At 43.3% G+C, this 26159-nt stretch overlaps 1 protein-coding gene across 2 annotated transcripts in view; it reads right to left on the bottom strand.

The window, feature by feature from the left end:
- The window catches only part of KLHL21 (kelch like family member 21), a 146279-nt gene extending 120894 nt beyond the window's left edge, over window positions 1–25385 (bottom strand). The window contains exon 1 of one of the 2 annotated variants that reach the window (XM_069240228.1): window positions 25263–25385. The gene's annotated coding sequence lies outside the window, so the exon portion shown is untranslated. Of the gene's footprint in view, window positions 1–25030 lie in introns of both variants that reach the window. The other variant, XM_069240227.1, reaches the window with a different exon arrangement.
- Window positions 25386–26159: the final 774 nt, after the last annotated feature.

Genomic DNA, 26159 nt, shown 5'->3' with positions numbered 1-26159 from the left:
TATAAGGCCTTCCCAAAGAAATTGGCCATTTTACAAACTGTGATCTAGAACATTGAAACGCCGCCAAGATGACACTTGGTGACATTCCAGAACTGTCAACTTCTAGCATTTCCTACTCTTCAAGAGCAGTTTTAACAACATGAAGGGCAATTCTTAAACACATGGTCTGCTGAAACACACCCGTAGAACCAAATGGTCTATTAGTGACACAGACTCTAAAACACTCCCTTGCAACAAAGCCCTAAATACATAGGGAATGGACAGAAATAAGTTACCTAGTTACACAGGGCCATCCTGAACCATACCCAAAATTCCCATTCAGAAATGATGTGACAAATGGGAACTTGAATTAAATAGAGCACTTCATGATAGGGAATGGTCCAGAACACTAAAATGTCCACATAACGTTTTGCATAACACAAGATAAGCAAATACAAGTTATCTTATTGCACAGGGCATATCTGTCTGTACTAAAAAAAAAATCAATTATTCCCTACCGCTGCTGCAGCTTGTGCATTATGCAATACCCCTGCAGCAGATTTCTTTCACATGTTGTGCAGTTGTCCTTTACTGGGAATTTCTGGTCAGAAACAACCCAGCAACTGGCATATTTCACTGCTCCAAAGGTGGAGTCCCGGGAAGTCTGTACTGTAGATCTCTTTAAAAGATCTAAATAACATAAGGTAGCAGTGCGCTTCCGTGACTTAGCACTTTGATAACAAAACAGGCGATCACCATGAATTTGAAAGCGCTGCAACCCCCATGAATAGAGGCCTGGCATAAAGACCAGCAAGGATCGATCGAAGCTGAAGGTACAACCCTTCATAGGGAATTAGTAAAAGGCCTCCATAAACAGCCAATAGCTGGGAACTAGGACGTTATTTGGTTGCAGTTAGAGGTGGCTCCTAAAGAGGATAACTTGCCGCTGTAAATTTTACTACCCTCCACACATCCAACCATTTAACTACACCTTATCATGGTAGGTCTTCAATGGTGACCCCATCACCTCTCTTTACATATGACAATGTCGTACACCACGCAAAATCAGCCCTCTGTAGCTCATCCCCCAACCAAGACTGTAACGTTGATTTTGCAAGCCTTAAACCAGTGGAAAGCTCTCTCTAGCTTTACTTTATTTCACTGTTTAATGTGCCTTTAAAATTACATTTCTGAAATAAATTGTTTTATGTACATTATAGCTATGACTGGATATACCATGCTCCTATTACTTGATAACCGTATTATATACCAAATAATTACTTATCAATGCTCTTTATTGGGTTATATCCGATTTAATTCTGAACGTACTTGTCCATGAAAATGCCAATAAAACAGATTTGGAGAAAGAAAAAAAAAAAAAAAAAAAAAAAAAAAGGAGTAGTATGCAAATGTTTACAAAAATAAAGAATCAGTAGAAAAATAACCCATTATCAAAAAAAAATTGAAAAACACATTTTGAAAGCTGGCCTAAAAGCAAGGCTTACCATGCATGCCTCAGCACTTAAAGCCAAATGCTATCACCAATGGTGAAAGGAGCCAATAGCATAGGTGGGCTTACCTAATGCCCAATACAACAGTGGTGAACGGAAAGGAAACGTGAAAGGCATCTCAACAAACCGATGCATGAGAAGGGTTGACCTAAAGGTCCGGTTTGTATACATAGATATATGTATTTATGTTAGGAAGTTTTAGGGACTAATGAGGCAAGAAAGACAGAGCTGTTTTTAGGCCAGCCCAAAATATACATCCCCTTAACGATAAGGGAACATTTGTTTCAAATTCCTTGGGCAGACAAGATATACCGTAGTATGTATTCGGATAATATTTAACATGAAGCAGTAAATGTTCACCTTCTAATCACCTTCAATTAAGCCTGAGGCAGCTCCATAAACTGCAACCATAAGAAAGAGAAGGCTGGCGTCTAAGCATCTATTTTGTTCTCAACAGATTTGCAAATAATTTACCATGATGATCAGTCACTCTTGAAGCCTTCCAGGCAAGCACAAATTCTTCCATCGTGCATTAAACTGTAAGGATCCTCCTCTGAAAGAATATTCACCAAGAAGGACCACCGCAGATGCAGCAAGTTAACTTTTTAAAATTCTGATCTAAAAAACTAATTTTACTTTTTTAGCATTTGAGCTCCAATCCCAGTTTTCATGCATTTTATACTACAGGTGTCCTTATCTGTTTAAGTCCACACTATCATAGACGGTAGCAAATGGCTACCTTAACCAATGAAAGTTTGTCCAGAAACTGTAAATAAGCTAGCTTGTAATCATAATTTTCACACTACTCTACTTTTGCTTTCTGCCCTAAAAATTGGTTTGTTTCGTTTTAACTACTCTAACAGCATTTTTGCTCACCTTTTACATGCATCCAAACACCACTAATCTAATATAGTTAAAACACATCACTCGTGTGAATAAAGTCTAGCTGTGCCCTTGACATCACTTTGTATTAATATTATTTGCATCTTTTAGACAACAAACTTTCACGTCAATAAAACTCTCAAGAAAAGCATTCTACACAGTTCATTTCTCTGTTCAATGCAGTCAACAAAGTGTTCATTCATTAAATTCATATAAAAATACAGCAAAAAAAAAAAAAAAAACCTTCAGTCTAAATGATGTTGAGTACTAGCGCTTTCACCACTTGTTCTGATGAGAAATTGAAAGATCAGGAACCAACTCTGGTCACATGAGACTCCTTCCTTTCCTTGCAAGTAAAACGTCTCAAAATAGGCATTATGGAACTTTAAAACACCACTTCAACATACATGGTTCTATAATGTCCTTGGTTGATTTTAAACCTAACAGAGACACAAATACAGAAACTGGCACCTTGGATAAATGGCAAGCTCCTTGCACCTGCTCCCGTTCAAACTACATCAAGTGTGACCGAGGGACATTCAATTGAGACATTCACTATGGAGCACTAACGGACCCATGCCCTCATCACATCTTCAACCTCGGTAGCAAGATGATTGGCGACAAGCTCAAGAACGTCCTGAACACCTCCATCATCACTGCCCCCTTTCCTGGGGATTGGAAACATGCTGAAGTGAGGCCCCTCCTGAAGAAACCATCCACTGACTCAGCAGTTCGAAAGAACTACCAGCCCATCTCCCTGCTCCCCTTTTTGGCAAAGGTTCTTGAAAAGGCAATCAACCAGCAAACTCACCGAACACCTAGAACTCTACAACCTCCTGGGACACTCTCAATCCTGATTCCAAGCCAGCCACAGCACAAAGACACAGCCACCAAGGACATCAGGGCCCTCCTAGACTGTGGCAAAACAACTGCCTCCATCCTCCTGGAACTGTCAGCCTCCTTCAACCCCGTCTCCCACCACATCTTGATTAACAGACGCCATCAAACTGGAATCCAGGGAGACACCCTCAAATGGACCGCCTCACACCTCATCGGAAAAACCCAGAGGATCCATCTCCCACCATTCACTTTTGGGACCCAAAAAATAATCTGTGGCCTCCCATTGTTCCTCAGTTCCACGCACTTCAACATGTATATAAGCCCCCCCTACTCCCTCCCCTTGGCCAACACTGTCAGAACGTACATCATCTCCTTTGCCAACACCAAGCTCATCCTCTCGCTGTTGGAAGACCCCTTCACCACCAGAGCCAACTTCCACAAATGTATGACGAACTTTGTCAACTGAATAAAGGACAACTGTCTCTGGCTCAACACGGAAAAGACAGAAGTCCTCATCTTTGGGAGCAGCACTTCACCATGGAACAACACTTGGTGGCCTCCTTAGCTCTGCTTTTCACCCGCCCAACACACCATACCAGCAACCCAAGGGATCATGTTGGATAGCAAATTATGTATACAGAAACAGGTAAACACAGTCTTGTCCGCCTGCTTCCACACCCTACACACATTCCATAAGATTTTCAGGTGGCTCCCAATCAACTCCATAAGGACCATCACTGAAGCCCTCGTCACCAGCCAACAGGACTACTCTTTACGTAGGAGTGGCTGCACACCTCCTGAAGAGACTACAGACAATACAAAACTCAGCAGCAAGACTCATCCTTAACCTCCCCAGATGGACTCACATCGCCCGCACCTCAAGAAGCTACACTGGCTCCCGATCCAGGGGGGATGCCAATTCAAGATGCTGACCCACACATACAAAGTCCTGCACAAGGAAGGACCAGCATACATCATGAAACAAATGACCTACTAACTGACCAGATAACTGCAATGCACCTCCCTCTTCCTCGCAGACACACCCCCAGATCTGCAAATCCAACAATGGAGGAAGCTCCTTCTCTTACCTGGCAGCCAAAGCTTGGAACAACCTTCCCCTGTACCTCAGGAACGCCACTTCACTCCGGGAATCCAGGACAGGACTCAAGACATGGCTGTTCAAATGAACAGAGCACCACAAAGCTGCTAGCAACTGCAGCACCCAGAGACCCTCATGGGTATTGTGCTGTGCTTTATGATTGAGGGTCATTAATACTAAGGGCTCTGAGAAGACCACAATGCACTGAATCATATTTTTAGGTTTCAAAAATTGGATTTCCTTCTTAATGAATTCAGGTGAAGACATGCATACTGTGAAGTTCAAAGTGCACTTGTTAAGGGTGCATTATGGGACAAAGGGAATGTTGAAGTTTGTGTGGCCCACATTCAAGGCCCCATGGACCAAATGGATCCACTGGTCAGTCAATCTGCAAACACCCATTGAGAGTAGTCCCAGTTTAACTTAATGTTAGGGTCACCACCATACCAAGCCCACCACACTAGAAACCTACTTTGAATGTGAAAAAATGCAGGAGAGCCAACTGCAGGAATGCAACTACATAGTACAGTCCCAGGGGGTGGAGACCCTGCAGTGATTAGGATTAACTGTTCCTGAGTAAGAGGACTCTGTGAGAGCGTCAATGACAACATGAAAGGCTGTTTTGTGGATGCTGGCTTTAACTTGAAGACGCCTAAGGTACTGAGCGAAGTCTTAGGATATGCTATAAGGATGCAGTGACCCAGGATAAAATATTTCCAGCATAAGAGATTCAGACAAGCTCAAAGCAACTCTCCTGTCCCTGGAAGTAGTCGACTGTAGGGTGGAGGTAAAAGCTAGGGTGATTGCCTGTGGCGAGGCACAGCTTAGGACTGTATACAAGTCTAAAACGAACTAGAAACCATTGGTTCAAATCCAATGCTGCACTACTGCATACCTTGCACATAATGAGCAGGACTTCTAGTACAGAAAGTGAGGCTATACCACGACAGGGCGTGCACCTGAAGGGGAGATAATGCTGGGGTAGAGTCAGTCACATGCATGTCTTGTCGGATCTATGCTCCCTCTTATCATTCGTCTTTCTCTTAATGTGCCAGCTCTTGATAAAGAAGAAAACAAACAAAAAAATAATTAATTAAAACCTCTATAAGTGTGCAACGTAAGTTAACAACATGCACAATCCAGCATTGCCAGGAAACCACTAGTATAGACGGAAAAAAAAAAAAAAAAGGCTCGACAGTCACTGACCAACAGACCGTGACTGTATGGACGAGGCAAGACAGGTGTCATCGTTGTAAGCTATTAATACCCAGCTTCCTCACCACCACAATATATACTACCTTGAGAGCACTACAACCCTCATATTACCTCCCATTCAGCTTTATGCAGAACCAGGCTCCAACTGTGCGTGCGCAGTGTTCTACGGTCTGTACAAATATATGAACATTTAGAGGCGAATATCATCAGTGTTGGGAGCAACTTAAATGTTTAACACTTTGTTTCTTTTTGGGGTAGTTCATAAAGTAGCGACCTAACTGAAAATAGAAGCCAAGCACTTTATACTAACATTTTTATTCCAGCATGGGAGATGGGAATGGTCATTGAAAGCTAGCAGACAGCACACGGTACAGTTGGTTTAACGTCTGCAATTTTAGGTAGAGAAAGATGCAAGTGATTGGCACAAACTATATAATTTTTTTGTCGAGTGACAAAATTATCAGAAACAGCTCTTCAAATAGAAAAAACGAAAGTGTCTGTACTCTACCTAGAGTACCTGTTTAACAAGAGGGAGATCTCAGTATATAGAATAAATTAGAATATCAAAACGAAAACAATGACAAATTTCTGCCATGAGCTCTAGTTAGTCTCAACGTACCGTGCCTTGTTGCTAGGTTCGTTAGATGGGATTTCTATAGAGCAAGACATAAGGCAGGCAGGATAATACATACGAAGTGGTGCATGTGAAATAGACGCAAGTCAGAGCCCAGGGAATCAAACGGTTAGGAAGTTGCCATTATGGAACTCTGGAGAAGCCAACTTAAAAAATAAAATAAAAAAAAGTAGATTCAACGGTAGAAAAATATCAGTGGTAAAGAATAAAAACAATATAGCTGTAATTACTAATGTATCTGTACAGCTGAACATGCCAACAACTTAACACAGCGAAACAGGCCACAACTGAGTCATAGGTCTGGCTTGGTGTTGGAAATGGCCCTTTTTGCAGGGTTATCCACAAACTTTTTGCCTTCTTCCTCCTAATTTGTTAGGTCAGTTTTTGCTGGTTTATTGCCTCTGTGCACTTTACCACTGCTAATCAGTGCTAAAGTGCAAGTGCTCCCTATACAAATTGTACAGTTGATTGGTTTATCCATGATTGGCATATTTGATTTACTAGTAAAGTGCACTAGAGGTGCCCAGGGCCTGTAAATCAAATGCTACTAGTGGGCCTGCAGCACTGGCTATGCCACCCACATTAGTAGCCCTGTAAACATGGCTCAGACCTGCCACTGCAGTGTCTGTGTGTGCAGTTTTAAACTGCCAATTCAACTTGGCAAGTGTACCCACTTGAAAGGCCCCAATCTTCGCTTTTACTACACGTAAGGCACCCCTAAGTTAGGCCCTAGGTAGCCCCATGGGCAGGGTGCAGTGTATGTTTAAGGTAGGACATATACTAGTGTGTTTTATATGTCCTAACTCTGAAATACTGCCAAATTCGGTTTGCACTGTGCAAGGCCTATCCCTCTCTTAGGTCAACATGGGGCTGTCTTTAAATATCCTTAAAGCACAGATTCCCTTTGAGAGAAGATACAAATGTGGAGTTTAGGGTCTCTGAACTCACAACTTACAAATACATCTTTTAGTGAAGTTGGTTTTTAAATTGTCTGTTTGAAAATGCCACTTTTAGAAGGTAGGTATTTTCTTGCTTATACCATTCTGTGACTCTGCCCGTTTGTGGATTGTCTGTGTGGGTCAGTTTGACAGTTGGGTTGTTCACACCTCACCATCTGTGCTGGAGGGGAGGAGTGGTCACTCACACCTGAAAGGATTGTCCCTGCCCTCACACAATGCAGTCTCCGACCCCGTGGTGAATGTCTGGGGACAGGCCTGGACAAGGAAGGATCTTGCAAACACTTGAGACTTTGCTTTGAAGTTTGCCAACTTCAAAGGCAGAACTGGGTATAAGAAGACCCAAACCCCCAGACTTTTAGAATCTTTCTGGAATAAAGAGGAACCTCTCTCCCAGGAGAAGAACTGAAGGAGGAGTACTGTCCCTTTTGCTGTGTTGCTTTGCTGGACTGGCCTGCAGTTGCTGCTTCTGCCTGAAAAGAGTTCAAAGGGTGAACTTTGCTGGGTGTCCTGCTTGAGAAAATTCTCCACTGGCTTGGAGTAGAGCTTCCCTCCTGTTAGAAGTCTCAGGGACACCAAAGACTTCAGTTTCCTCGACCTGCAGCACTGGGAACTGTGCGTTTTGCGCTGTTCAAGAGGAGAACCCACGCAACGCCACCAACGATAGCCTGCACCGTGACCTGCCAATGCTACACGGAGTCGCACTGCCCCGCTGCACACCGTGACCATGGTCTCCCGGACGTGGTCATCAGATGACCTCACCTAACCGCTGCTCGCACCACGACCTGTGGACTCCGCAATCCGGCATCACCTGCTCACACCGCAGCCTGGGCATCCCTGATGATGAAGCTCCTGCTGATACCAGTGCCGCTGTCTGCACCATAGCCTGTGTACACCGCTCATGAGGTACACGAAGCGCCGTCCCATCCCAAACCGCAGCCCCGGTCCACCGACGCCAGCACCATCGACTCCTGTGTTGTCACCAGGCATCCTGCCTGCACTGCGGCCTATGGACACCGCTCGTGAGGGTCACGAAGCACCGCACCGCTGGCTTCGGCCTACCGGCAGCTTCAGCAACAATGATGCCACTACCTGCACCGTAACCTGTGGACACCGCACATCGCACCGCTTCACATCGCAGCCCTGGTCTTACTGATGCCGCAAGACGCCATCACCGAGCCGCTGCCTGCACGTGACCTGTGGGCACCGCACGATGCATCATCCCGCTCTGCATCGCAGCCCCGACGCCATCCACGCCGGCGCACCCGACTTCATCAGCCTGGAGTTCGATCTGCAACGCGTGTGACCTCAAGGGCCCAACGACTCCGGAACTGACTCCGGAACCAATACCACAACGTCAGTGATGCGCTCTCCGGAGTTCACCGCGAGGATCGTGACGCCCTGCAAATCCAAGGGACTGTTTGCAGGTCTTCCCAACACCGTACCTGGCTAGCAACGCTGCGGCCGGCCTGAACTGTTGGTTTTGTTGATCACAACACCGTGATAGCCCCAGGTGGAGCTATCGACTTCAAGGAACTGCAGTTTTGAGTAAATCTTGCAGAATTCATATTTTTCTTACTGTATGTTGGATTTGTATCATATTTGGTCTTGTTTTATATAGATAAATATTGGCTATTTTTCTAAAACTTGTGTGGTGTCCTTTTGTAGTATATTCACTTATTACTGTGTGTTATGGGCAAATGCTTTCACACATTGTTTCTGAGATAAGCCTGACTGCTCGTGCCCAGCTACCAAGGGGGTGAGCAGGGGTTACCTGAGCGGGTATCTCCCTTATCCTGGCTAGAGTGAGGGTCCCTACTTGACCAGGGTGCAAACCAACTGCCAACTAGGAACCCCATTTCTAACACTGAGCTATACGAGTCCATGTACGAGCGGAGTCTTAAAAATGTTTCCATTTAAGTCATGCAACAAGCCTCAAGTAAAATATGATAAAGTCTCTTTAAAAATCTGAAAACGTTTATTACTTTAAAATGCAGACGCTTTGACATTCAAATGTTACATTATATCACTGCAGTAAGAGGAACCTTTCATGCTCCTACCCTGGCAACAGCATTTGTGAACTACTGGGGCAAGTAAGTTGTCATGTGCCCCATGTATGTGGCCTAAATTCTTATGGACAGGGCAACACTACAGTCTACTAAATTAAACTATGTTTTTGTATAGCAGGTATTCTGAACTCAGACATTTGAAGGTGCATTCATTTGCGGTAATATAGAAAAAGAGGATCAGGGAAATAAAATATTTGCCCAAGATCACAAAATGTAGTTAATCCCTTGTTTTCTGGTTTCACTTCGTACAAACCTGCCACTAAATGGGAATTCGTTTCTCTCCTTTTACCTCAAATTTTAATAATTTGCTTTTCAACTCGGATTGTGAGTGGAGCAAGGGAAGAATACAGATGCAGTTTTGGGCTGGAGGTTCCAGTAGGACCTTGAGCTGTGCAAGAGATAGGCATCTGTCTCTAGCTTTCCAGTGGCTAGCACAGCTCTTTGTACCAATAATGGGTTGTAACTCAATCCTCTCTGTGAGGGGATAAAAGATCAGCAGACACAGCTTGGATTTGTACGTTGGGTTTTCACTGCATTCAACCTACTGGTTATAAGTGATATATTCTTGTTTAATACTGCTTAATGTTGCAGTTCATTTAAGCAACGTTATATGTGGTCCTATTACCGATTTAATGGAAATTAATTTGCCATCAAGGAAAAAGCTAGTCTTTGGCACTGTACAAGATACATGTAAAAGTGATATTAGATGAAAAATACTTGGCAAGTCTGGCTAACAAGATGGGCGTTGAACTGTCTTGACAGATTAGTTTTACCCAACATGCCCAAAGTTAAGGAAATGGTGAAGTGGAGTTGCTGTATTTGTGGAAATGTTCAAGAGATGTTGGATGCCATTTTATGGTTCCATTCTCCAACATTTGATTTCTGATTTTTAGCTTAAAGCTACAAAAACCAGTGAGCACTCAATAGAATAAAATGGTTCCTTACTAGTTGAAACTGGAAAACACCGCTGATGATGTCTTCTCTGTGCAGCACAATCCGTCCGTGTCAAACTAAAAGTGAGTATCGCTGCACCCCACTTTTAAGTCCTTTACGTAATGTTATGTAACATGAATCAAAGGCATTTAACACGCAAATAGTGCATTAAAGGGGGTGTATCTTTCTTACAGAGGCAAGATTTGCGTCAAGAAAGCAGTGTGACATTATTAACTAAGATGAAGCATTCATATCATAGGGGTGTGGAATGTTAACAAAATATCTACTTATCCTGTCCCACGGATGTATTTGTCCTAGAAAAAAATCCACTTGTTCCTCTTGTGACAATTGGTGTGGAACAAATTATGGATGCAATCCGTTTATGCCAGGGCTACTACTACAGTATGGTTTCTTTTGCCACCTTTCCACAGATCACACATTGGGGCTGGAGGTAGCGACGAGCACTAGTTGCAGGGGCATAATGCTCTGCCGAGTCTGTGCAAACCTACTTGCATGCTTAAGGGGTTTTCCCCAGCTGTTCTCTGATCTTATTCCATAGTAGAAAGGTCGGAAATTAACTGCTGACAAGAGCAGAACTAATTCTTCTTTCTGGGTTGGGGGAAAAAGAAAATAAAAGGTTGGAGGAAAGTGTACAAGTGAACGCTCAATAGATATTCACATGAGCAACTTTAAGCAGGGATATTTGCTTGTGCTAAAAAAACATTTTTTTTTTTTTTTTTTTAAAGTTCACAAGTATTTTCTTGGAATGTGATTTCCTGGCCTACTTCTGAAAATCCTTGGGAATTTATGAAAGACATAAATCTGCCCTAATGCAAGGATCATGGGTGCACTTTTGTGACCTTCTTTAAGAATTGGGTCCCTAATTAGGTCCGACGTTAACCAAGACCTTTTGTTTTTATTAAAGTTCTATCTCTCTATCTACTGGCTGGCTTCACTGTGACAGCATTCTTCTGTTCTTTCACAAGAAGCATATCTGCACACAAAGTAACTGTGTTCAGTGCCAGGGACTACAAAACAATGTGTTGTTTTTAAGAGGAAAAAATATATTTTCGTTTTGCCAATGTTTGTTATAAAGGTGTGGGTCTGGCAACTCCCACAACAATAAAGTTTAACAAAACCCATGGTAAACTAGACATGCACTGACGAAACCAAAAGGCTGACAAACAAAGTCAGATTTGTTTGCTTTGTCAATGCTGGTTTATTTTCATATTTCCCATAATCTTGTTTAAAATGGTTACAACACAGATTATCCATTATGAATATTTTAGCATGCATCAACACATTTTACTACATGATGCTTCAAAGAAATGTTACTTTCACAGTTGTTTAGCAAAACATTTTTTTCCTAGTTGCATTTTGTGTGTGAACATTTTATCTTGACAGCAAAGAATCAAACTTGCTTTCAAGCTTCATCAAGTATCTGCATGTGATCAGAGTCCATTCTCAGAGCATTACACATAGATTCATATTGTTAAGCCTTGCAAAGGTGTGTACACATTATTTTTAAAATAATGGAACCAATCACAGTAGTGCAGTCTGTGCTAAAATTTCCTTAGATTGTTCACCCTAATAATAAAGGCTTTGCATTAACTCCCATGGTGCCTGAGGCGAGCTGGTCTCGTCCTGGCAGACAGTTCCCGCATGCCCGGGACGAAACCAGCTCGTCCTGCACCAGGCCCACATCCCCCCAGTCAGGGATGGAAAGGTAATCGCCTCCCCTTCTACCCCCGCTCCCCCGTGACGTCTAATGACGTCAGTGCGCAAATCACATGCTGACCTCATCAGAGGGCATGGGTCGCTCCCCAGGGGGGCTAAATCATTTTAAGGCCATTTCTGCCCACCCTGGCAGCGGATTGGCCTAATATAATTAGGGTGATCTGTCCCTCCCCTAGACACCAGGGATAAAAATTTTGTTTTTGTTTTTTTTTATGTGGGGAGCGACCCCTTGGGCAAGGGTCACTCCCTGGGGGGCCAAATTGTTTTTATGCCATTTCTGCCCCCCCCCCCGGGGCAGAGACCACTAGACACTAAGGATTTTTTTTTTTTTTTTTAATACTTACGCATAAGAGGAGCGGCCCCTTGGGCAAGAGCCGCTCCCTGAGGGATTGAGGGGGGATATTCGTAGGCCTTTTCTGCCCCCTCTAGAGGCAGATCGGTCTAATATAATTAGGCCGATCTGCCCCCTGTGGGAGCAGAAACCTCTAGACACCAGGAATATATATAATTTTTGTTTTTTTTACTTTATGTTTTTATGTTTGGGGAGTCACCCTTTTGGCAAGGGTCGCTCCCCTGGGGGGGCAAATTGTATTTAGGCCATTTCTGCCCCCCTTGGGGGCAGATCAGCCTATTTTTGTTAGGCCAATCTGTCCCCAAGAGGGGCAGAAACCACTAGACAGCAGGGATTGGTGTGTGTATGTGTTGTTTTGGGGGGGGAGGGGGGCAGCCCCTTGGGCAAGGGTTGCTACCTATGGGGCACATTACTGTTGGCCATATCTGCCCCCCCCCCCTTTGGGGGCAGATCGGCCTATTTTTGGAAGGCCCATCTGGAGACCAGGGAAATATTTTTTTTCCAAAATAGGAGGGTGGGGGTATGGGCATACCCCAGCCTCAAATAAATGGGGCCAAAGTTGTTGTGGGCAGATTGGACAATTATCCCCGTTGGCCTGGTTATGCCCCCACCCCAACTGAAGGGGGTAACAGTCTTTAAGCTCTCCCCCCACACACTAAAACATCTTATCCCACAGCAAGCAAGAGGACATTTGATTATTTTGGGTTTTGGTTTTACGTTTGGGCCACAAGAGCTTGGCAACTCTCAAAATCGTCCCACTTGGAATGGTGAGGGCTACACTTTTTTGACTTTGGGACGTTGCCATGTAAAAAAAAAAAAACTACAAGACCTAAACACATCTGAAAACTAAACATCTGGTTGATTCCAGGGTGGTGTGCTTCACATACACCCCGCACCATTTTATTACCCACAATGCCCTGCAAACCTCCAACTTTGCTGGAAATCACACATTTTTCCCACATTTTTGTGATGGAACCTTCCGGAATCCACAAAATTCCTACCACCCAACATGGTCTCATCTATACCGATAAAAATTCTGCTGCACTTGTCAGGCTAAATTTTTTTTTTCAAACAGCCCTTTTGGACCCGCTTTGGTTCCCCCTCAATTTCAACATGTTTTTGGCTCTTCCTTGTCACAGGCACTTGGCCCACCTACACAAGTGAGGTATCATTTGTACTGAGAGACTGAGGGGAATGTTTGGTGGTAGGAAATTTGTCCCGGTGCGGTGATCCCACACAGAAATGAGATTTTTCAGCTGAATTTGAGGTTTACTGAGGATTCTGGGTAAGAAATCCTTGGGGGAATCCACGCAAATCACACCTCCCTGGAATCCCTCGGGTGTCTAGTTTTCAGAAAATGTCTGGGTTTGGAAGGCAATGATGGCTGCTGAGCTCAGCACCAAAAACTCATGTGCCCCCCTCTGCAAAAACAAGTAGTTTTCCATTTGATAATTTTGATGTGCCCAGATAATGTTTTGGGGCATTTTCTGTTGTGAGCACTAGGTCTACCCACACAAGTGAGGTACCATTTTTATAGTGAGACTTGGGGGAATGCTGGGTGGAAGGAAATTTGTGGCCCCTCTCAGATTCCAGAACTTTCTGTCACCGACATGAGAGGCAAAAAGTGTTTGTTTTTTTGCCAAATTGTGAGTTTCGCAAAGGATTCTGGGTAACAGAACCTGGTGAGAGCCCCACAAGTCATCCCATCTTGGATTCCCCTAAGTGTCTAGTTTTCAAAAATGCACAGCTTTGCTAGGTTTCCCTAGGTGCCGGCTGAGCTAGAGGCAAAAATCCACAGCTAGGCATTTTGCAAAAAACACGTCAGATTTCAATGTAAAAATGTGATGTGTCCATGTTGCGTTTCCTGACGCGAGCATTAGGCCTCCCACGCAAGTGAGGTACCATTTTTAATCGGGAGACTTGGGGAACACAGAATAGCAAAACAAGTGTTATTGCCCCTTGTCTTTCTCTACATTTTTTCCTTCCAAATGTAAGAGTGTGTAAAAAAGACGTCTATTTGAGAAATGCCCTGTAATTCAATTGCTAGTATGGGCACCCCGGAATTCAGAGATGTCCAAATAACCACAACTTCTCAACACTTTATCTTGTGCCCATTTTGGAAATATAAAGAGTGAAAATAGGTATCAAGAAAACCTTTGTATTTCAGCAAATGAATTGCTGTATAACCAGCTCATTTATTGGCTCTGGGTACCTAGGGTTCTTGATGAACCTACAAGACCTATATATCCCCGCAACCAGACGAGTCCAACAGACGTAATGGTATATTGTTTTTAAAAAATCTGACATTGCAGGAAAAAGTTACACAGAAAAATGTGGAGACAAATGGCTGGTGTTTTTCACCTCAATTTTTTTTTTTATTTCAGCTGTTATTTTATGTAGGAAACCCTTGTATGATCTACAGAAATTACCCCTTGCTGAATTCAGAATTTTGTCTACTTTTCAGAAATGTTTAGCTTTTTGGGATCCAGCATTGGTTTCACACCCATTTCTGTCATTAACTGGAAGGAGGCCGAAAGCACACAAAAAAAAATTAGTAAAAATGGGGTATGTCCCAGTAAAATGCCAAATATGTGTTGAAAAATGTGGTTTTCTGATTCAAGTCTGCCTGTTCCTGAAAGCTGGGAAGATGGTGATTTTAGCACAGCAAACCCTTTGTTGATGCCATTTTCATGGAAAAAAAACCACAAGCCTTCTTCTGCAGCCCTTTCCCCCCCCCATTTTTTTTTTTTTTTTTTTATGACATTTTTGCTGTATTTTGGCTAATTTCTTGGTCTCCTTCAGGAGAACCCACAAAATCTGGGTACCTCTAGAATCCTTAGGATGTTGGAAAAAAAGGCCGCAAACTTGGTGTTGGTAGCTTATGTGGACAAAAAGTTATGAGAGCCTAAGCACAAACTTCCCCAAATAGCCAAAAAAAAGGCCTGCCACCTGAGGGGGAGAAGGCCTGGCAGCGAAGGGTTAATGAACCATAAATACAAGTTTGAACAGCATTAAACATATAGACAGTATTACCTTAATTGCAATGCCGGCCCGAAGCTAAATTGTACTTTTGTAAACTGGTAGCTAAGAGGGTTTGTGCTGTAGGGGTTGGGCCTGGTTGCCCCGAGGACAAAATAAACATGAAAACTTGTTCTTGACCCCAAACAAAATGTCCTGGGTGTAAGGTTAAAGGAATTCCACCCCTGCTTTGCCATGTTGCCTATGGAGCACGAGGTTGCTCTGCTACAAACTCTCACCGGGGTCACCAGCAGAGGCTTAGGGAGGTCTTGAATGTCTCCAGAGGCAGTCGCCATAGCACAACTATAAACAGGTTCTTCAAATAGTGAGGAATCTATCACTCACTAGAAGCTTCTCCCATGGAGCACCTGACTAATCACATACACACATCCCAACAGACAAGGTATCCTGCCTGTTCGGACCCTCGTAGGTAACCCACCTCTTTTGTGACATGTTGCTGCACTTCCACCTATGATGGCAATAAGACACAAGGCGTAACACACTTCTAATTCGGACTCACCTCTAATCTAATACAATACATCCACTCACACATTCATCTCCTTGGAGGTTGCATTACAATTTGATTTTGAGGAACAATGGTCCCTGCAGCCACCCACATGCTGTACATGTTTGCCACTGCATCAAGGGGCCGACTCCTCCAGTTTTACGTTTGAAGCCCAAAGGACAGTCCGCTCTTTAACCAGCCAAGTGATGTGGTTTTTAAGGTAATAAGAGTCAAGGTGGCAGCCTACACACCAGAGGAGGGCGGTATAGCTCCCACAAGTATTTTTCAGGAGGGGGGGGGGGGGGTTGGACGACACAGTCATTCTGCTGAAGCAGCACAAATCTCTTCCAACAGTCGAGCAGTTCTAAAGATCGTAGATGACAGAAGGCGTCAGAGACTGACGTTTTCTTCTCTCAGCTCTGTTCACTTTTCAGTGTCTCCTTGTCCAGGTCATCTGATCTCTATCCATCATATGTGGGAGCAAGGAGTCAAACGCCTGGATCTCCAGTGGACATGGGAGCCCTGTACCTGGTATCTGTCTTGCGTGCGCATTTCTCCGGCCAGGCATGCGATCTGTATGGTGAGCAGTGCTTAATGTGTAAATAAAAAAAACTTGCCAGAGCCCAATGCCATCCTCTGAAATCAGGCGTCTGCTGCAATTAAATGTGCGAGCACGGAATACCGACGCAGCTTAATCCTGAAGCCTCCCAGGGCCTCTCCAATTCATTTACAGCCGCTCTCTGCCCCTTCAGCTCACTCTTGCAGCTTTGCTCGCAGTAAATTGCTTGAGGCAGAAAAATAAGTGCCAGCCCTCAAAAATAAGTGCCGGTGCCCCGCACCGGAAACCACAAGCACAAATTAAGCACCGATGATGAGGCAACACTGTAAGGAATGTCTTGCCTCCCAACTCTCCTCATCAGCCTGCAAGAAGCAAAACAATGTGTGGCATCGAGATTTCTTTAAACTGCATCTGACCTCCACAGATGAGAGTAATGGATAGAGCTCCGGGGCCCTTGAAGCGTCAAATATCGTCATTTAAAGGGATGGGCAGTTAAGTGCCTTGGCAGAACTGCGTGGGATTTCCAAAACAGTAATAGTAGTGGGCTGTACAGTCAATGGAGGTTGGGGTGCAGTGAGAGTTCAATGAGGGTTTCAGTAGTAAGAATAAGAGGGGGCATGCAGAGTCAGATTAAAATGCGCTATCAGTGCAGAGTTCAAGATTTCGAAAAGTAGAGGGTGCAACAAGTCAATGCCGAAGTGCACTGGCACTGCGGTATGGAAAGCTCCAGTACTTTCCCCCGGTCAGGATCGTGGTGCACCGGCAGGGCTGCGCGGGCACTTCCCTGCAAAGTAACAGCATGGGGTGCTCCAAGTCTCGGCTGAGGTGTGTGAGGAACACCAAAACACCCAGTACAAAGGTATGTATGCTGCTCCATGAAGCAAATCCCTTTGTTGCTCCTGTGTGATCGAGCGTCAGTTATAATATGTTTACCGTCATGGCTACTAAAAAGGAAAGCAAGATTTTGCTTTACCACTCTATTATAGCATTAAAATAAGCGTTTGCAAAGTTAAATGGTCTGCTTTAAGGTGCCTATGTAAACATAGGAATTCACAAATTCCGTTTTCATGCGTTGCTTTCAACATTAAAGCCTGTATAAATCATTGTGTAAAAAGCATACAGACGATAAAGAAATGAGTGTGACAGACGGCGATTGAGTATTTTCATATCAGAACACAGTCCCACTTGCATTCCAATGTAAACACTTCCTGGAAAGTGGAAGGCTACTCCAAGCAGCCAAACATACGACTTGAAAGTATTCGTCTTCTGGGTGGAGCCAAAACCCACTTTAAGTACATTTTAAAGTATTGGTCACAATAGGTCAAGTCAGAACAAAAAAAAAAAAAAAAAAAAAAAAAAATCAATTGCTATTTCATATATTTTAAATGAGAAACCACACTATATCAGGTTAAGGATTTAAAGACACAGGGCAAGCCTACTATCATCGCCTATGTAACACCTGAGTGACCTCTTCAGCTTTCAAATTTTTTCAGAGAACAGCTGGCATTTGTGGGTTTGCTTGGTTTGTTGAGAATAATTGTTTTACTTTTCCCCACAATAACCATTCAGCTATAGGTCACTGCATATAACAACGAACACTGGCAAAGCCAATAGATTTGTCCCTGCAATTGTTAACTTTTTCTATTTGTTCCCCGTGTGCATCTGCACCCATGAAGCCAGGGCCAGACTCCAAGCTCCTTGAATGGGTGAATGCTATTCTCCACCACCAAAGTTAATTCTTAGAGTGAGATTACCACCGCTCATAACGATGACCAAAATGTTATACAGTCCTCATTAAAAGGAAGACAGCTGCACCATTTAGTATTTCATCTGAGGCTATGTTAACATTCTGATTAGACCAGAGCCAGTCGGGTTAGAGGATAGGTCAAGGTTGCAACTTGCAACAGCCTCTTTTGCCTTGTCTCCACACCTGGGGACGCCTTGGCAGGCGTTTTTTAACCTGCCTGTCACCCCTTTTATTTGCGTAAAGGGTGGCAATTTCGTGGATGATTCCCTCAGCTTTAATTTGTTTTCCACGAAATGTTTTATGCTGTGTATTAGTTGGTCATTCACTTTGTTACGGCAGCGCGATCTTTAGGCAGGAGGAAAGCAGCTGATGAAGTATAGTAATAGTCCAGGGTTAGACTGTTAGTTTAGAGGGGTGGGAGTGTACTGAACAGTTGGAGCTTCTGTTCCAGGAAAGGAAGATGGTAAAGTGCAGTGCGCACAGGGAGAGCGTGAAGAGGGGGCTGATACGATACGATGGAGACACGGTTTAGGACTTAAGATATTTGGCTTGGGGAAGGTGATTGGGTCAGTGGCTGTGTCTCCAGAAATGTTTAACAGAGGGACTTGGTAGGTCTGTTCATTGTATTAGTGATGCTGTATTATAACTGTTCAAGGACGTGTCCTCTTAAAGCAGCCTTTTTCACTCAAATGTGTTTGAACTTTGATTATATTTCGCCTTCCTGCCCGATCACTTCAGCGCCCTGTGTTGACATCTGAAATTAACCTGCTGATCACAAGTATGAATACCAACAGCGACAAAAGAGACTACCATAGTTCAGGCACGTAGCAAGTGTTTATGAGTAGCCCTGCAGTAAGGATAAAATAGTTATGCTGAAAGATTCTTGTATTTTTTTTTTTAACCCAATGCCCTGCATATTATCTGACAAATTTACAAACTAAATTCAGTCAGCCAATAATAACTTCTCTATACCAAAAAAGTGTGAGTAACACTTCAAGCTGAACTGTTACATCACCCATGTGAAATCGCGTTTATTCCTGGGGATGTTCAGATTTTCCTCTTCTTGTTCTCATACCATGTGTCACTAAGCACACAGTCCTAATGCTGGCAGGTGGTACTGTACTTATACCTGAAGAGTATGGAGATTGCAGCAACCATAAAAATAACTATACAGATGCTGACAAACACACACCTACCTTTAGGCATTGGTCAAAGTGGGTGGTATCTGAGGGACACGAAGTGCCTACACTTTTTAAATTCAAGAAAAATAGTTCTGCTTTTTGTGCAAAGACATCCGTCCCAGGACGGCTGGTAGAAAATGGCCCTCTCTGAAAATGTCACCCCAAGCATTTTGCCTTCCTCCTCCTCTTATTCTGACCCCGTTTTGTTGGCTTTAGAACTCTGTGCACATTAACTTTTGCACTTGTTAGCCATGGTAATGTGCTTCTCCCCTAAATATGGGGACATTGGTGTATACACAATTGCTATTTTTAATGTACTTGTAAGCAGTGAATGAAATGGAAAAATAAAAGCACAGGTTCTCTGTACCAGAGTACCTGCTTGTTTCTGAGAAGTGCTGGTACTCTCCAATTAAAAGTATTATGTTTTTCCTGGGAAGTGCACGTACTCTCCTTCTCCAAATAAAACAGTGCTGGTACTCAGTACTGGCCAATTTAAAGCACTGCTTGTAAGGCGGTAAACCCTACACTTAGGGCCAGTAAATTAAATGCTACTAGTGGGCCTGCAGCACTGATTGTGCCACTCACACAAGTAGAGTTTCAAACTTGTCTCAGGCCTGCCACTGCAAGGCCTGTGTAGGCAGTTTACTGCTGCTTCAACTTGGTATTTAACACTACTTGCCAAGCCTTAAACACCCCTTTTATTACATATAAGTAACCCGTACAGTAGGCTCTAAGTGAGTCTATAGGGCAGGGTGCTGTGTAAGTAAAAGGTAAGATATGTACGTTTAAGTTTTATATGTCCTCTTAGTGATAAGCAGCCAAATTTGTTTTTTCACTAATGTGAGGCCTACTCCTATCACTGGGAATTCCTTAATACACTTTTAAGCTGTAATTCCTGATTAGAAAGGAGTAGCTGTCTCATGTTTCATATGTTTGGAATGGTAAGTCTTCCATAATGGTAAAGCTGGATTTAACATTACTATTTTAGAAATGCCAGTTTTAGAAAGTGGGCATTTCCCTGCTCATACTCCTCTGTGTACATTTCAGCCTGTCTCCAATTCATGTCTGGGGTGGGTGACAACTACACTTTGTGCATTCCCTCTAGACAGCCACAAACACAGGAAGGGTGGGTGTGATAAAACTCCTCCGCATTCCGATAGCTCTTCCTGGACAGGAAGAGGGAGGGGGAGCTGACAACCTGAGCAGGGAGTTCCTTTCCCAACACAAAGGGCTTATTACCCCCTACTGATAGTCTGGAGCAGGGGCTAGGAAGAAAGGACATCTGTGCACTTCAAAATCCCTTCTTTGAAGTCATCCCCACTTCAAAGGCACAACTGAGTATATAAGTACTGCACCTCTGACCCTACCAAGACAGTATACTACTGGACTTGTGAAGAACTCTACCAGGAGTAAGGAGTGCTGTGTTACAAGGACTGCAACTCAGCTGGACTGCTTTCCAAAAAGGGACTGCTCTCTGCTTTGATTAGTACCCTGCTGATGATCTCTGCCCCACTGAGAAAGGACTGGGCTCCTCTCATCTGAACTCAGAGTGACTCCAATGGCTTGTTGGCTTGCCCCTTGTTCTCCCACAATGTCAGGGACATTTAAAACTGCCCTTAACTAGCACCTGGAATCTGTCTGCTGTGAGTCCTGCTCTGCAAAGAGGTGGCAATCCAGTCTTAGGGCCTTGGAAGTGAAGATCTATGCTGCAACTCAAGAAAACCAACACATGGAGGATGTTGCACTGATCGGAACCGGCGCATTTCCTCTTGATGCAAGTGTGTATCTAGCTTACCATGACTAGAGTGGTGGTTCCTGCTAGTATAGGGTGCATACTCTGACAACCAGAAACCACATTTCTAACAATGGTTAATTCCTAGAGTTGAATTGCTTCAGCTGAAGTGTAAGGCAGGGAGTCTCCTGTGTTATGAAATCAAGGGAAGGACAGGCAGCTAAACAAGCTTTCTTGCCAGGGTGCCTGCTGCCTGAAAGAATTGCAAGTGTGCACAACTGATTACCCTACAAAAGTAGAAGGTGCTTGGAAGCCGGTATTAGCTTTAATTCACGGAATCACTTGAAGTTTCCTGATAATACAGATTTATTTGTTTTGAGTGTTACTGTAAGGGAGTTACCAGCTGAGCTGTTAAGCATGTGTTTTTAAAAGAGTTATTTTTAAAAAACTGAACTACATACTGTCTGGATTTTGCTAAAATGTGTATTTTGAAAGGCCTTTATCTTAAATATTTATGTACGTTTTGTAGAAGCCTATCATATTTTGTGTGCAATGCAACTTTAATATAATTCCTCACATATTCACAGTGCTTTCTGTCACAGAGTGAGCCCTTGTAGCACTAAACATGCACAGGTCACTATTCTCCACTGCACCAACTAGGATTGAGTTCTGGGTCTCTCTAGTTACACACACACAGACCTCTGCACTGCATTAACTAATAGGTTTCATAATGTACAATAGTGTATTTCTCGCTGATTAACTTAACTTGCATTTATTTTTAATTTAAGCTGCACGTTATTTTCTATTTAGTTACCTGAAGGTGAAAGACCAAAAGAAGTTACAGAATATTTTGTTTTTTAGCCACACCTTTGACCCTCACTCACCTGGTCCTCGTTTGTATGCATCACCACAGTTCCCATACTTTTTTTTTTTTGTTTAAACTGAACTTCGACCGCTGCCTTCATGCCTCTCAGGAGCAGACCTCCACCTCTTTCTTCCTGGCACTGTTCTAGAATCTGCCTGCTTAGCCCCCTCTCCACATCATCACTGTTCCCACTAACCATGCCAAATCTCCCGAGTAGACATGGTGTGCTCTTTGTACTCTCTCAATCCGATTGCTTCAAGTGATGATCCAACTCGAGACCACACAAATTTGTAAGAATAGAGTGTTGTAAAAGTAGGCAAGAACAAGAAACAATATACAACACAGTACAACTGGTTAACAGGTGAGCAATACTCCACAGTCCGAATACAAGCCAGACAGCACAGATATGTTTGTATAAAGGTAAACATATGTGGAGGAATATGGTGGTCTGTGCGCGAAGTGCAATTATTCACCTCCAAGCTTGTGAAGAGTGAGACAGAGCACCAGACACCTTTCCCCAAAACACGAGAAAATACCACATTCAGCAATGTAAGGAGGAAGCTCAGAGGACTAACTCATTCAATTCGTGACCATATATTAAGTCAGAAAACATGGACCCAAGGCAGTTGAACTTATTTGACACGAACTTTGAACTAGAGGATTACAGATATTAGAGTCGAATTCTGATTTCCCTATGCAAAAACAATTCACATTTTTAAGTTGCATTTTCGGGAGATGCCTTGCACATGGTGGTGTCATGATTCCCCAAAAAGGCTCATCACGTATTCCTAGCAGCAGCTTGGCGGGCTCTATATTACAAGGCATCTAATGTAAGGCTTGGATCATATTTTATAGTAGGACGAGATTGTGCCCCTAATAAAAAAATCGTCGTTCTTAGAAGTCTTTGACAGCACAAATGTGACCGAAAGAAATGTTTCCATCAAACCGAATACGCCGGGTATATTCCCTGTAAATAGTTTTAGCTCGCCTGTGTTTATACGCCATATGCAAATCAAATCTAAAAATAATTTTCTTTTAAAGAGCAAACATTTCTAGTTGCAGGCATTCATTTATTTACTACTTAATGTGCCCATTTCACATAAAATGTTTTCACACGTGTAGCCCTGCAAATGTTATTAATCAACTTAACTGCACTGTACTCTTTATCAATTGAAGAAAACGAAAGGCTCAATAAGCCTTGTGGAATTCGAAGACCATTGACCTCAAGGTTTCACACAGATTTCTGCATCAGATGCAATGAACCACTGTGTTGTCTTCTAGGGTCTAGAGAAGCACAAACTCTTACAAAGCATGTATCTGGGTTGTCTGTGTTTTAAATACTGTGCACATTTTTCCTGGAAAAGAGGTTGTCTTAATGCAAGATCTACCTGTAGACATGCTGGGCCTTTAGGAGGATCTACCTGGTATTGGGTTTGACTTGCAATGAGATATTTTTGTTCTTGTGTAAAAAGCTCTTGAACTATACAACGTTTTCATTACTTCCCTTCTAGTCAATTCTCTGGATTCTTTTTGCGGATGAACGAATGAGTAGCGCCAGTTTAAAGCACTGTTGCTTGGGAAAAGCGATTCCTGGAGCTGCAAAACGGCAAACTGTGAGATTAGAGTAATTTGAACACCAAGTTTTCAGATATTTCCGAAAGACAGCAAATGAGAAAGTAGAGGTAGGTAGAAGGGAAGGCGTTCCAATCATGTAAGAAAATAATCTTACACCCTAAACTGAAGATGAAGCCCTCACACAAGACTCACCGAATAAATCCTGTGACACTGTTCTACATAACACTAGGAATAATAATTCTCCCAAATCATTTAGGATTATTACTTGTGTTACAAACCAGCCACGTAAAAGCACGAGTCGCCAGTAAGTCACAAGTTTGTGTTTCAGCACAACACACATGCCTTTTCATCTTTCAAAAAAAAAAAGCACACACACACAAAAATAAGTACCACTAAGGTGAGTAATAATACTGAATATTATTTAGACTGCGAATGCTGTACTCTGTCAAAACTTTTTCTAGTTCATCAGTGGAATTCAAGATGATTTCGAGTCTTGCACGATAACTTTGTACTTCGACACCAGGCACTGTCAAATATGGATAGCAACATTCTTGTTTCTCTGAGAGTCCGTATAGGTAGTAAAACTTCTTACCTAATGTTCAATTACGGAACATCCTTACTTATTAATGGGCCGAGGTATAAAGCATATTTGCTTCTGTCCTAGGATTCAGACCGCTCATTTCCGCCTACGTTATTTCTTAAACATATGTTAAGACTCGATTTCAACACCATACGGGTACGACTTACTATAGGAACCCTTCTTGTCAAAGCACTGTAAAAATGTGTTTAAACGGCTATAAAGAATGTGTTAAGAAAGGTCGGGGGGAGAATATTTTTTCATAATGAGCCAATAAAAAGGTAGAAGTTGTTTTAATGTCTAAAACGGGAAATGGGGGAGGGCTTCCAAATAACAAATGTTATTCTTTGATTCAGGTAGTATGCTTTCATAGTTCTTAAACAGTTTACTACCATCATCAATGTTCCTCGAGTACACAAAATTAGAAACCTTGCAAATAAACAGTATTTTGTGTTATTTACTACTTGCAGTTATAGAACATTAGAAAAGTTAAGAACTAGGTGTTCAGAGTAATTGTCTGCAAATATTGTGAAAGACTTCGTTGGCTTTTAGCGTCAAATGAGAGTTTCAGAGGGCCGCGTATAATCACCCCCAAAAGATTACTTAGGAAGGCTGACCAGAGGTCTCAGCAGTAGGGATGCAACCTACCGAGTTACTGTAAAATAACAGTGTTCTCAAACAACTGCGTCCATGCGCTTCATTGTTGTGGGTTGCATAATCACCTTTCACAAGGATTGCTCATTTTAACGATAACGTAAGGATGAAAGCCTACAATTTGTCACAGGGAGAAAAGCACATTGATCGGCAAGTTTCGCACTAACATAGCTATTGGGTAAATCGTTAAACAAAGGGTGCATTAACAAAAATACCATGCGTGCATATACATCCTACTTAACGTAACACTTTAAAACTACAGTCTCTCCGGTGGCATCTAAACTCGCCGTGCCTACGAGAACTCTATATCACATAGTTTATGTTTTTGTGAGTCCTAAGTCTTGTCGATATACGTGGCGCAGGCACGCCGTGACGCCGATACCAAACTAGCGCTGCGGCTCGCTACTCACGAACACAGGGCCCAGTGGATGAAGACACAGCTGCCCGCTTCGTGCAGAGGACGATCCAGAGCCGAGAGATCGCTGTGGTCTAGAGAGCCGTTGCAGTGCATCGCGTGCCAGGCCAGAGGCGGAGCAAGGTGGCAGCATCAGGTCCATAGAGGGATGCAAGCTGTCCCAAACCCAACCCCTTGCCCTGGTGGAGGCGGCCTACTCTACCACCCGTCCCACTGGAGAAACGCACCCTTCGAAACAAGGACCGCCTTCTCGTCACGTGACCAGACAAATGTGACAGTGACTCTGCGGAAACCTCCCATACATGCAAGTCGACCCTAATGGAAGTCGGAAGTGACGCTGTGTGACGATGCTGCGCGAGCTGCCAGTCCGTTTTAGCGCGTCACTAGCTGTTCAACAACGTTCAGCCAGAGGCGGCCGCTTCCGTCGGCTGAGCTCACACATTGAGACTGCCCTCCCTCCTCCGCTCCCCTTTAACTAGCTGCTAGAAACTCGAGCCCGCATTCAAATCTCCCCTCTTTCCAACTGACTAATACAACTTTAGGATACGTTTGTATTTTAGGTAAATACGTTGTGTGAAAGGGATGCCGTCCCGACGGAATGAGGTGCGAGGCGTAGGGCCGTTTTATTAACCCCTTGCTTCTAGGCCTATTCCCCTCCTGTGCCGAGCCGTTTTTTGGCTATTTGGGGCAGTTCGCGCTTAGGCCCTCATAACGTTTTGTTCACATAAGCTACCCACGCCAAATTTGCGTCCTTTTTTCCAACATCCTAGGGATTCTAGAGGTACCCAGACTTTGTGGGTTCCCCTGAAGGAGACCAAGAAATCAGCCAAAAGACAGCAAAAATGTCGTTTTTTTTAAAAAAAATGGGGAAAAAGGGCTGCAGAAGAAGGCTCATGTTTTTTCCCTGAAAATGGCATCAACAAAGTGTTTGCGGTGCTAAAATCACCATCCTCTCATCTTTCAGGAACAGGCAGACTTGAATTAGAAAACCCTAGCGCCCTCAACAGGAAAAGCCCCAAAACACAACATGGACACATCTCATTTTCACAAAGAAAACAGAGCTGTTTTTTGCAAAGTGCCTAGTTGTGGATTTTGGCCTCTAGCTCAGTCAATCAATCACAATA

The sequence above is a fragment of the Pleurodeles waltl genome, chromosome 6, assembly GCF_031143425.1.
Source record: "Pleurodeles waltl isolate 20211129_DDA chromosome 6, aPleWal1.hap1.20221129, whole genome shotgun sequence".
Classification (NCBI taxonomy): domain Eukaryota; kingdom Metazoa; phylum Chordata; class Amphibia; order Caudata; family Salamandridae; genus Pleurodeles; species Pleurodeles waltl.
Note: the sequence above shows the minus strand (reverse complement) of the source record. Positions and strands in the feature narration are given on the sequence as shown.